A 10,402-nucleotide genomic window follows, 5' to 3' on the forward strand; every position below is an offset into this window, starting at 1 on the left:
GTGCTGAATACAAAGGACTGAAACAAATGAGCAATCGTTAACATAAAATAATAGAACATTTTAATAAAAATTAATATTTTTTTTCTTGAACATTAACTTACCAGACATTGAATAACTGCACAAATTAATAAGCATAATGCAAATACTAGTAAACTTATTTTTCTTGTTCTCTGAAAGTGAAATATTTCCTGTTGCGCACACCAAACAAGTCAGTCCAAGACTAATGACATGGCAATCAGCCGCTAAAATATTTGCTGCTAGTATTAGTGGAGAGAAATGGTGCACCTGCACATAAGGTGCACAAGAAAAATGAATGCAACACGATTATAGTTATTAGTCATTAATGAACATTGTAGTTCATTATTAATAATCCTATATAATAAAAAAGAAACATGCAAATTAACCATCCCTGAGAGGGAGGAGAAGATGGTGGTGATATAGGCAGACCCGTCCCAGGTCGTGTCCTGGAGCAAATGGAGTGAGCAGCTGAAACTAATAACACCCACCCCGAATTGGCGAAATTGCTCAGCTGGTGAGACAGTTTGCAAGCCGGGAAGGGCAGAACTCTCCTGGAAAGGTAAAAACAAAACAAAACAGGGATTTGGGCAGGAAAGTTTGCCAGACCTCTGAGCCCAGAGGGTCGGAGAGAGACCACGTGGCAGACAGCTGCGTCCCTTGGGACAGGCACAGCCCCTGACTGGGGAAAGGAGATCCGCGGGATTCCTGGCGCTGCTGGGGGGGATTTGAGAGCTGGGTTCTGTGATCATGGAGGACTGAGCCTAAAGGGGACAGCCTGAAGAGCTTTCCAGACCATGCAGTGCCGGTAAGAGAAGAGCTTACAGGAACCAAGCCTTCCCCGTCTCCACGGCCAGCGTTTGTTTGTTTGTTCTCACTGAATCCTGTTCATAGGACATTTTAGATATAGACACTCACCTGTGCTGAAGAGAGGGAGAGGGTGTGGAGGAGTGGAATCTGGGGAGAGACTGAGGAGAGAAGGGGGGCCGGGAGATGTGGCAGCGAATTGAGTGCTGAGACACCCCTGAGCCCAGGACTGGGGCAGCCATTCTCTCCGGAGAGTGAGAGTGAGAGTCCTCCCCCCAGCTCCCAGGCAAGGAGCACAGCCACACCCAGATTCCACCCTGAACGAGATCAAGGATTAAAATAATCTGATTAGTCCCTGGGAGTTAACAGGGTCTGGCCTATAGAGGGATTTTCAATCCCAGCAACAACACAGAGTGGGTAACTATTAAGGAACCAGCTCTGGATAGTTGACCTCTCCAAATCACTTTTAAGTGTGATAGAGATGCCGTATAGCCTCAGAGGCCAACCCCAGAACATTGCCACCCAGAGGCTGAGCCACAAACTGACTCTTTGCTAAACACAAAATAAGGCAGTCTGGGAAACAAATACGGCCTGCTTTAAAATAAGGACTGTGGTTTACAACTACAACACAGAGGAACAGTGTATCGCAGGGAAACTCAACACTCTCATGAATACCTGGCAGGACTAAAGGCGAGCCAGACTGAAGAATAGAAGAACCGAGGGACCTTCACTAATGCAATTTTTTTTTTCTTTTTTCACGTTTTAACTAAGAAACCAATTTTTTTTTCTTTTCTTTTTTTTTCTTTTTTCTTTTTTTTCTTTCTTTCTTCTTATTTTCCATCACATGATTTTACCCTTTTAAATACTACCTTCTTATTTTTAACCAGTATTATTACTGCTACCATTTTACCATTTTTTAAAGTGCCATTTTATTTTCTCTTTATTTTATTTTGGGATTAGTGTTCTCCATTCTATTTTCATCGTTATATTATTGGTTGTTTCTAGTTTGCATCCATCTCCAGGGAGCTGTTGCTGGAATTTGTTGGGATTAGTGGCGGTTCTATAGGAGTATTCTCCTCATATAAAAAGTCTCTTCCCCTCTTCCACTTCATTCTCTCTTTTCGCCCTTTTTTTTCTTTTCTTTACTCGCTTTTATTTTCCCCCCTCCTTTTTCCCAATTTCATTTTTGCACTCCTTTTTTTGGTCCCTACTTTTCTTTTCTTTTTTCTCTTTTATCTTCCTTCTTCCTTATCCCCTAATTCTCTTAATTCGGGCGGTCACCTTTATTTGGGGTTATTAATATCGTGAATATATTTGTATTTAGTGCCTGGTATGTGGTGCCTTGTTGTATTTTGTGCCTTTAAATCAACGCAGCAGATCCAAGCAACAGCAACCTCCTGAGCACCACACCCTCTGCTGAGGAACAGCAGCTGTACGTGAAACCTCCCCCCACCAGCCAGAAGAGCCACCACAGCTGTGAACAGCACCCACCAGAGGAGCTGCTGCCAACTGAAGAGCAGCTGCTACCGCAACTGCCCGAAGAGCAACCACAGACCAAGGACTCACTGCCACCCAGAGAGCAGCCACTGAACGACTCAATGTCTAGATATGTCAGTGAGATCAAACATGGGTAGACAAAGAAACCCCCAAAGGAAAGAGAAGGAGGACTCTCCAGAAAAGCAGCTAAGTAATACAGAGGCATGCAACATGGCAGAAAAAGAATTCAGAATAAGGGTCCTAGAGTGCATAAACCAGATGGAGGAAAAAATCGACAACCTCTGCAAGAAGCAAGAAGAAACAGATGAAAAAATCAATAACATATGGAAGAAGCTAGAGGAAACAGATGAAAAAATCAACAACTTAAGTAAGACCCAAGAAGAAATGAAGAGTGATATAGCTGCAATGAAAAACACCATTGAAAGTATCAACAGTAGACTAGGAGAAGTGGAGGACTGAATTAGTGAATTAGAAGACAAGGAAGCAAAACACACCCAAAATGTACTGCAATTGGAGAAAAAAATTAAAAGACAGGAGGAGAGCCTAAGGGAGCTTTGGGACAATATGAAATGAAACAACATATGAATAATAGGGGTACCAGAACAACAGAAAGATGAACAAGGATTAGAAAACCTATTCGAAGAAATAATATCAGAAAACTTCCCTGAGGTGGGGAAGAAAAAAGTCACACAAGCCCAGAGAGTCCCAAACAAGGTGACCCAAAAAGACCTACACCAAGACACATCATAATTACCGTGGCAAATGTTCAGGACAAAGAGAGAATCTTACAGGCTGCAAGAGAGAGACGGAAAGTTACATACAAGGGATCTCCCATTAGATTATCAAATGATTTCTCAACAGAAACACATCAGGCCAGAAAAGAATGGACAGAAATTTACAAAGTGATGCAAAGCAAAGGACTGAATCCAAGAATACTCTATCCAGCAAGGCTATCATTCAAACTTGAAGGGGAAATAAGAAGCTTCACAGACAAAAAAAAGCTAAGGGAGTTTATCACCACCAAGCCAGCAATGCAAGGAATGCTAAAGGGACTGGTATAAAAAGAAGAAATAAAAAGCTCAGAAAGAAAACATCCACACAAAAAAAGAAATGGCTACAAACAAGTACCTTTCAATAATAACTTTAAACATAAACGGACTAAATGCTCCAAACAAAAGACATCGAGTGGCTGAAGGGATAAAAAAATATGACCCATACATCTGCTGTCTACAAGAAACCCACCTCATTAGAAGGGACTCACACAGACCGAAAGTGAAAGGATGGAAAAATATCTTTCAGGCAAATGGAAAGGAAAAGAAAGCTGGGGTAGCAATACTTATATCGGACAAAATAGATCTCAAAGTGAAGGCCATAACAAGAGATAAGGAAGGTCACTTCATAATACTAAAGGGATCAATACAACAAGAAGATATAACCCTGGTAAACATATATGCACCCAATGCAGGAGCACCCAAATTCATAAAAAAACTCCTGGAAGATATCAAAGGAGAGATCGACAACAATACAATCATAGTAGGGGACTTTAATACACCACTGACAGCACTGGATAAGCCCTCTAGACAAACAATCAGCAAAGATACAGCAATCCTAAATGACTCACTAGATCAGATGGACTTAATAGACATCTTCAGAACACTTCACCCCAAAGCCAAGGAATATACATTCTACTCAAATGCTCATAAGACATATTCAAAAATAACCATATATTGGGTCACAAGCCACGTATCCCCAAATTCAAGAAGATTGAAATCATAAAAAGCATCTTCGCAGACCACGATGGCATAATATTAGAAATAAACTACAATAAAAACAACCCAAAATACTCAAACACCTGGAAGCTGAATAGCATGCTATTAAATATTGATTGGGTTACCAATGAGATCAAAGAAGAAATTAAAAACATCCTGGAAACTAATGACAATGAAAACACAACAATCCAAAACCCATGGGACACAATGAAAGCAGTCCTGAGAGGGAAGTTTATAACTCTACAGGCCTATCTCAAAAAAAACAACAAAAAATGGTAGTAAATCATCTAACTCTACAACTCAAAGAATTAGAAAGAGAGCAACAAGAAAACCCCAGAGTGAGCAGAAGGAAGGAGATAATAAAGATTCGAGCAGAAATAAATGACATAGAGACCAAAAAAACAATACAGAAAATCAATGAAACCAAGAGCTGGTTCTTTGAAAGGATAAACAAGATTGACAAACCTCTAGCCAGACTCACCAAGAAGCAAAGAGAGAGGACCCAAATAAACAAAATCAGAAACGATAGAGGCGAAATAACAACAGACCCCACAGTAATACAAATGATTGTTAAAAAATACTATGGACAGCTCTACTCCAACAAACTAGACAACCTGGAGGAAATGGACAAATTCCTAGAAAAATACAACATTCCAAAACTCAATCAGGAAGAATCTAAAAATCTCAACAGGCCAATAACTATGGAAGAAATTGAAGCAGTCATCAAAAAGCTTCCATCAAACAAAAGCCCAGGACCAGACAGCTTCACAGGGGAGTTTTAACAAACATTCAAGGAAGAACTAAAACCTATCCTCCTCAGACTACTACAAAAAATTCAAGAGAAAGGAACACTTCCAAGCTCATTCTATGAAGCCAGCATCACCCTAATACCAAAACCCAGTAAAGACAACACAATGAAAGGGAATTACAGGCCAATATCCCTCATGAACATAGATGCCAAAATCCTCAACAAAATCTTAGCAAATCGGATCCAGCAGCACATCAGAAAGATCATACACCATGACCAAGTAGGATTTATCCCAGGGATGCAAGGATGGTACAATATCCGCAAATCAATAAACGTGATACATCACATAAACAAATTGAAAGAAAAAAACCACATGGTCATATCAATTGATGCAGAAAAAGCATTTGACAAAATTCAACACCCATTTTTGATAAAAACTCTCAGCAAGGTGGGAGTAGAAGGATCATACCTCAACATAATAAAAGCCACATATGACAGGCCCACAGCCAGCATCATACTCAATGGACAAAAACTAACACCTTTTCCCCTAAGAACAGGAACAAGACAGGGATGCCCCCTCTCACCACTCCTGTTCAACATAGTACTGGAAGTGTTAGCCATCGCAATTAGGCAAGAAGAAGAAATAAAAGGCATCCAAATTGGAAAAGAGGAAGTAAAACTGTCCTTATTTGCAGACGACATGATATTATACATACAAAACCCTAGAGACTCCATCAAAAAGCTACTAGACTTAATACATGAATTTGGCAATGTAGCAGGATACAAAATTAACCCCAAGAAATCTGAGGTATTTCTATACACCAATAGTGAACTTTCAGAAAGAGAGATTATAAAAACAATCCTGTTTACCATCGCACCAAAAAAATTAAGCTACCTAGGAAGAAACTTAACTAAAGAGGTAAAAGACCTCTACTCAGAAAACTACTGGACATTGAAAAAAGATATAGAGGAAGACATAAACAGATGGAAGAACATACCGTGTTCATGGATTGGTAGAATCAACATCATTAAAATGTCCATACTACCCAAAGCAATCTATAAATTCAACGCACTTCCCATTAAAATACCAACGGCATACTTCATAGATCTAGAACGAACTCTCCAAAAATTCATCTGGAATAAAAAAAGACCTCGAATAGCTGCAGCAATCCTGAAAAAGACCAAAGTAGGTGGGATCTCAATACCAGATATCAAGATGTATTACAAAGCCACTGTTCTCAAAACTGCCTGGTACTGGCACAAGAATATGCATATAGATCAATGGAATAGAATAGAGAGCCCAGAAATCGGCCTGAACCAATATGCTCAATTAATATTTGACAAAGGAGGCAAGAACATACAATGGAGCCAAGATAGTCTCTTCAATAAATGGTGTTGGGAAAATTGGACAGATATATGCAAGAAAATGAAACTAGACCACCAACTTACACCATACACAAAAATAAACTCAAAATGGATAAAGGACTTAAATGTACGACAGGAAACCATAAAAATTCTAGAAGAATCCAAAGGCAACAAAAGCTCAGACATATGCCGAAGCAATTTCTTCACTGATACAGCTCCTAGGGCACTTGAAACTAAAGAGAAAATGAACAAATGGGACTACATCAAAATAAAAATCTTCTGCACAGCAAAAGAAACCATCAACAAAACAAAGAGAAAACCCACTGTGTGGGAAAACATATTTGCCAATGTCATATCTGATAAGGACCTAATCTCCAAAATTTATAGGCAACTCATACAACTTAACAAAAGGAAGATAAACAATCCAATCAAAAAATGGGCAAAGGACCTAAATAGACACCTTTCAAAAGAGGACATTCAGAAAGCCAAGAGACATATGAAAACATGCTCAAAGTCACTAATCATCTGAGTGATGCAAATCAAAACAACAATGAGGTACCATCTCACACCTGTCAGACTGGCTATCATCAACAAATCAACAAACGACAAGTGCTGGAGAGGATGTGGAGAAAAAGGAACACTTGTGCACTGCTGGTGGGAATGCAGACTGATGCAGCCACTATAGAAGACAGTATGGAGTTTCCTCAAAAAACTGAAAATGGAACTCCCATTTGACCCTGTGATCCCACTTCTGGGAATATATCCCAAGAAACCAGAAACACCAATCAGAAAGGATATATGCACCCATATGTTCATAGCAGCACAATTCACCATAGCTAAGATCTGGAAACAGCCTAAGTGCCCATCAGTAGATGAATGGATTAGAAAACTGTGGTACATCTACATGATGGAATACTATGCTGCTCTAAAAAGGAAGGAACTCTTACCATTTGCAACAGCATGGATGGAACTGGAGAGCATTATGCTAAGTGAAATAAGCCAGTCAATGAAGGAAAAATACCACATGATCTCACTCATTCATGGATAATAGAGACCATTATAAACTTTTGAACAATAATAGATACAGAGGCAGAGCTGCCTCAAACAGATTGTCAAACTGCAGCGGGAAGGCCGGGGAGGGTTGGGGGGCAGGATGTAGGGGGGTAAGAGATCAACCAAAGGACTTGTATGCATGCATATAAGCATAACCAATGGACATAAGACACTGGGGGATAGGGGAGGCTAGGGGACTGTCTAGGGCGGGGGGGAAAAATGGACACATATGTAATACCCTTTGTAATACTTTAAGCAATAAAATAAAATTAAAAAAAAAATTAACCATCCCTCTGCTACACTCAATCCACACACACTAGCCAATCAGGAGTGAGTATGCAAATTAATCCAACTAAGATGGTGGCGGCCACGGAGCTGGAGCGTGCAGGAGGCTTGGGTTGCCCCTGGCGATGGAAGAAGCCAAGCTTCCCGCCTGCCCTGGCCGGCCCTGGGCTTTGCTCTAGGCTACAAAGTTTAAATATAGAAGAAAAATAAATCCCAGATACCTGCTTCCAGCAGGCAGTGGCCTACACTCAAGGAGGGGCTGGGAGCCTGGGTTGCCAGGGGAAACCCAGGCTTCCAGCTGGACCTGGGCTCCGCTCAAGGATACAAGGTTTCAATTATAGAAGATAAATAAATCCCATCCTATATAATAAAAGGGTAATATGCAAATTGACCCTAACAGCAGAATGACTGGGAATGACTGGTCACTATGACACACACTGACCACCAGGGGCCAGACGCTCAATGAAGGAGCTGCCCCCTGGTGGTCAGTGCACTCCCACAGGGGGAGCTCTGCTCAACCACAAGCCAGGCTGACAGCTGCCAGCACAGCGGTGGTGGCGGGAACCTCTCCTGCCTCCTCAACAGCACTAAGGATGTCCCACTACAGCTTAGGCCTGCTCCCCGCTGGCAAGTGGACATCCCCTGAGGGCTCCCGGGCTGCCAGAGAGATGTCTGACTGCCAGCTTAGGCCCAATCCCCCGGGAGCGGGCCTAAGCCAGCAGGTGGACATCCCCTGAGGTGTCCCAGACTGTGAGAGGGCACATGCTGGGCTGAGGGACCCCCCTGAGTGCACAAATTTTTGTGCACCAGGCCTCTAGTTATGTATAACAAGATATTGTAAAAATTAAGTTATGAAATTTTTATTAAAATGTTTCTTATATACCGTTATATTGGCTGGGCCGTAAAAATAGCCGCTGTGGGCTGTGCACACTGAGCGATGCAGTCTTATGTGGGCAGTCTTTGCTCAGTTCCCAACTCCTGAAGGCAGAGACTTGATTTTCCCTGTACACTGCATATAGATGAATGAATGAGTGAATGAATGAATCAATGAACAGCTTATATATGAATGAACAATTGTATGAATGAAGAGTTTTATACAATTTTCTATTTTAAATAAGTCAGGTGCTTGGTAAAATTTTGGTTTTCTCTTTTATTCTGTGAGTCTCTGAGGGTGAGGAATTGTGCTAGTCCAATCTCTATACTTCCAATTCCTAGCACAGTGCCTGGAACTTAGCACTCCATAAATTCTTTTTTAAATTTAATAAACTGGAGGCTGACTTCAAAGGAAATTGTATTTGTCGCTAACTACTTAAAACTAATTAGCAGCTTAAGATTGAAAGCCTAAAGGAGAACAGGAACAAAGACATGTCCTAAAGAGTCACATGCACATCTCTCTGTGTATGTGCCTGTCTTGCTTCACCTATTCTCAATGTGGATGAAAATTGAGAAATGCTTTCTGTTAAATTTTATATTTTATGATACTGAGAAGCAAAGGCAGAAAGATATTTGGGGTACAGAAGAGGCCAGTGGAGGAATAAAGTAAAGGATGTAAGATAGAAAAGAGAATGGAATGAACAAGAAGGTGGCTTTACTAAATGAAGGTATGAATATTGAAATTGTACCACAGTAAAGCCATGTTTTATTTAAAAGACACGTGAGGGCCCCACCACTTCCAGTCCCGCTGCCAGGAGTGGGTGCGGCTGTGAGGGCCCTAGTCGCTGCCTGCTGAGCATAGTGATGGGTGCCAGGCCCGCCTTGCCTTCTCCAGGTGCCCAGGGAAAAGGTAACAGTAATGCCGATGCTGGCAAGCACACTGAAGCGGGATGATGGTCTCAAAGGTCTGGACGTCAGCCACAGCCTCTGACTCCACTCGGAGGGTGTCCGTGAGGCACAGACTGCTCATTAAAAAGGCTGCAGAACTTGAAGCTAAGGCACCTTGTACATGCAAAGTGCGTGTTCCCGACCCAAACAAGCTTCGTTGCTTTCAGCTAACTGTAGCCCAGATGAGGGTTGCTACCAGGGTGGATAATTTCCGTTTGAAACAGAAGTTCTTGATGCAGACAATGTGGTGCTGCCCAAAGTGAGATGCTTGACCAGGATCTGGCACCCCGACATCACAGAGCCGGGCGGGATCTGTCTGAGTGCACTGGTACTGAGAGAGCATTCCATCCACGGCACTGGCTCGGCTCCCACGAGGACATTAAAGGGTGTTGTTTGGGGATTAAACTCTTCGTTTACTGATCTTCTGAACTCCGATGACCCACTGAATATCGAGGTTGCAGAGCATCACCTGAGGGACAAGGAGGACTTCCGGAACAAAGTGGAAGGCTATATTAAGGGTACGTTGGGTGTGGGGGGCGTGGGGGAGGGGGGAGCCTGCAGAGCGGATTCTAAGGGTCTTCTCCAGCTCTCGAGGGGGCCTGTGTCCCAGTCCTCGCGTCCCGCAGACCCACTGGCTCTGCTGGGTCCTGTGACATGTCCTGCGGAGAAACCTCTTTGGGACTGCCCATTGTAGACAGAGTCCCACATAAATGCAGCAAGAAAATGCGTTGTCTGCTTACCTTAACATTTACTTTGTGAACCTGTACTGTGTAGGCTGAGGAAATGCTTGAGAAGTTGTAATGAACTCAGAATCGGAGCTTGCTTCTTACCTTCCCCCAGATCACTTCCCTGCACAGCAATGCCAATGACCTGCCAGGAGCTGGCAGGTGGGCGCCAGAGCCCACTGCAAACTGATTGGATGCCAGTCTCTTATCTCCTCCCACAAATGCCGGCCCTACCTCAGTGTCTGAGGCTTCCCGGAATGCAGACATTGACTGTAGGTCTCTTATTTGGGTATTTTATTTAATGTAAGTATATTTTG

At 42.3% G+C, this 10,402-nt stretch overlaps 1 pseudogene; it reads left to right on the forward strand.

Moving 5' to 3' along the window:
- The first annotated feature begins 9,331 nt into the window (after nucleotides 1-9,331).
- On the forward strand, nucleotides 9,332-10,054 carry LOC118666416 (annotated as a pseudogene).
- Nucleotides 10,055-10,402: the final 348 nt, after the last annotated feature.

The sequence above is a fragment of the Myotis myotis genome, unplaced genomic scaffold (genome assembly GCF_014108235.1).
Source record: "Myotis myotis isolate mMyoMyo1 unplaced genomic scaffold, mMyoMyo1.p scaffold_m19_p_1, whole genome shotgun sequence".
NCBI lineage: Eukaryota > Metazoa > Chordata > Mammalia > Chiroptera > Vespertilionidae > Myotis > Myotis myotis.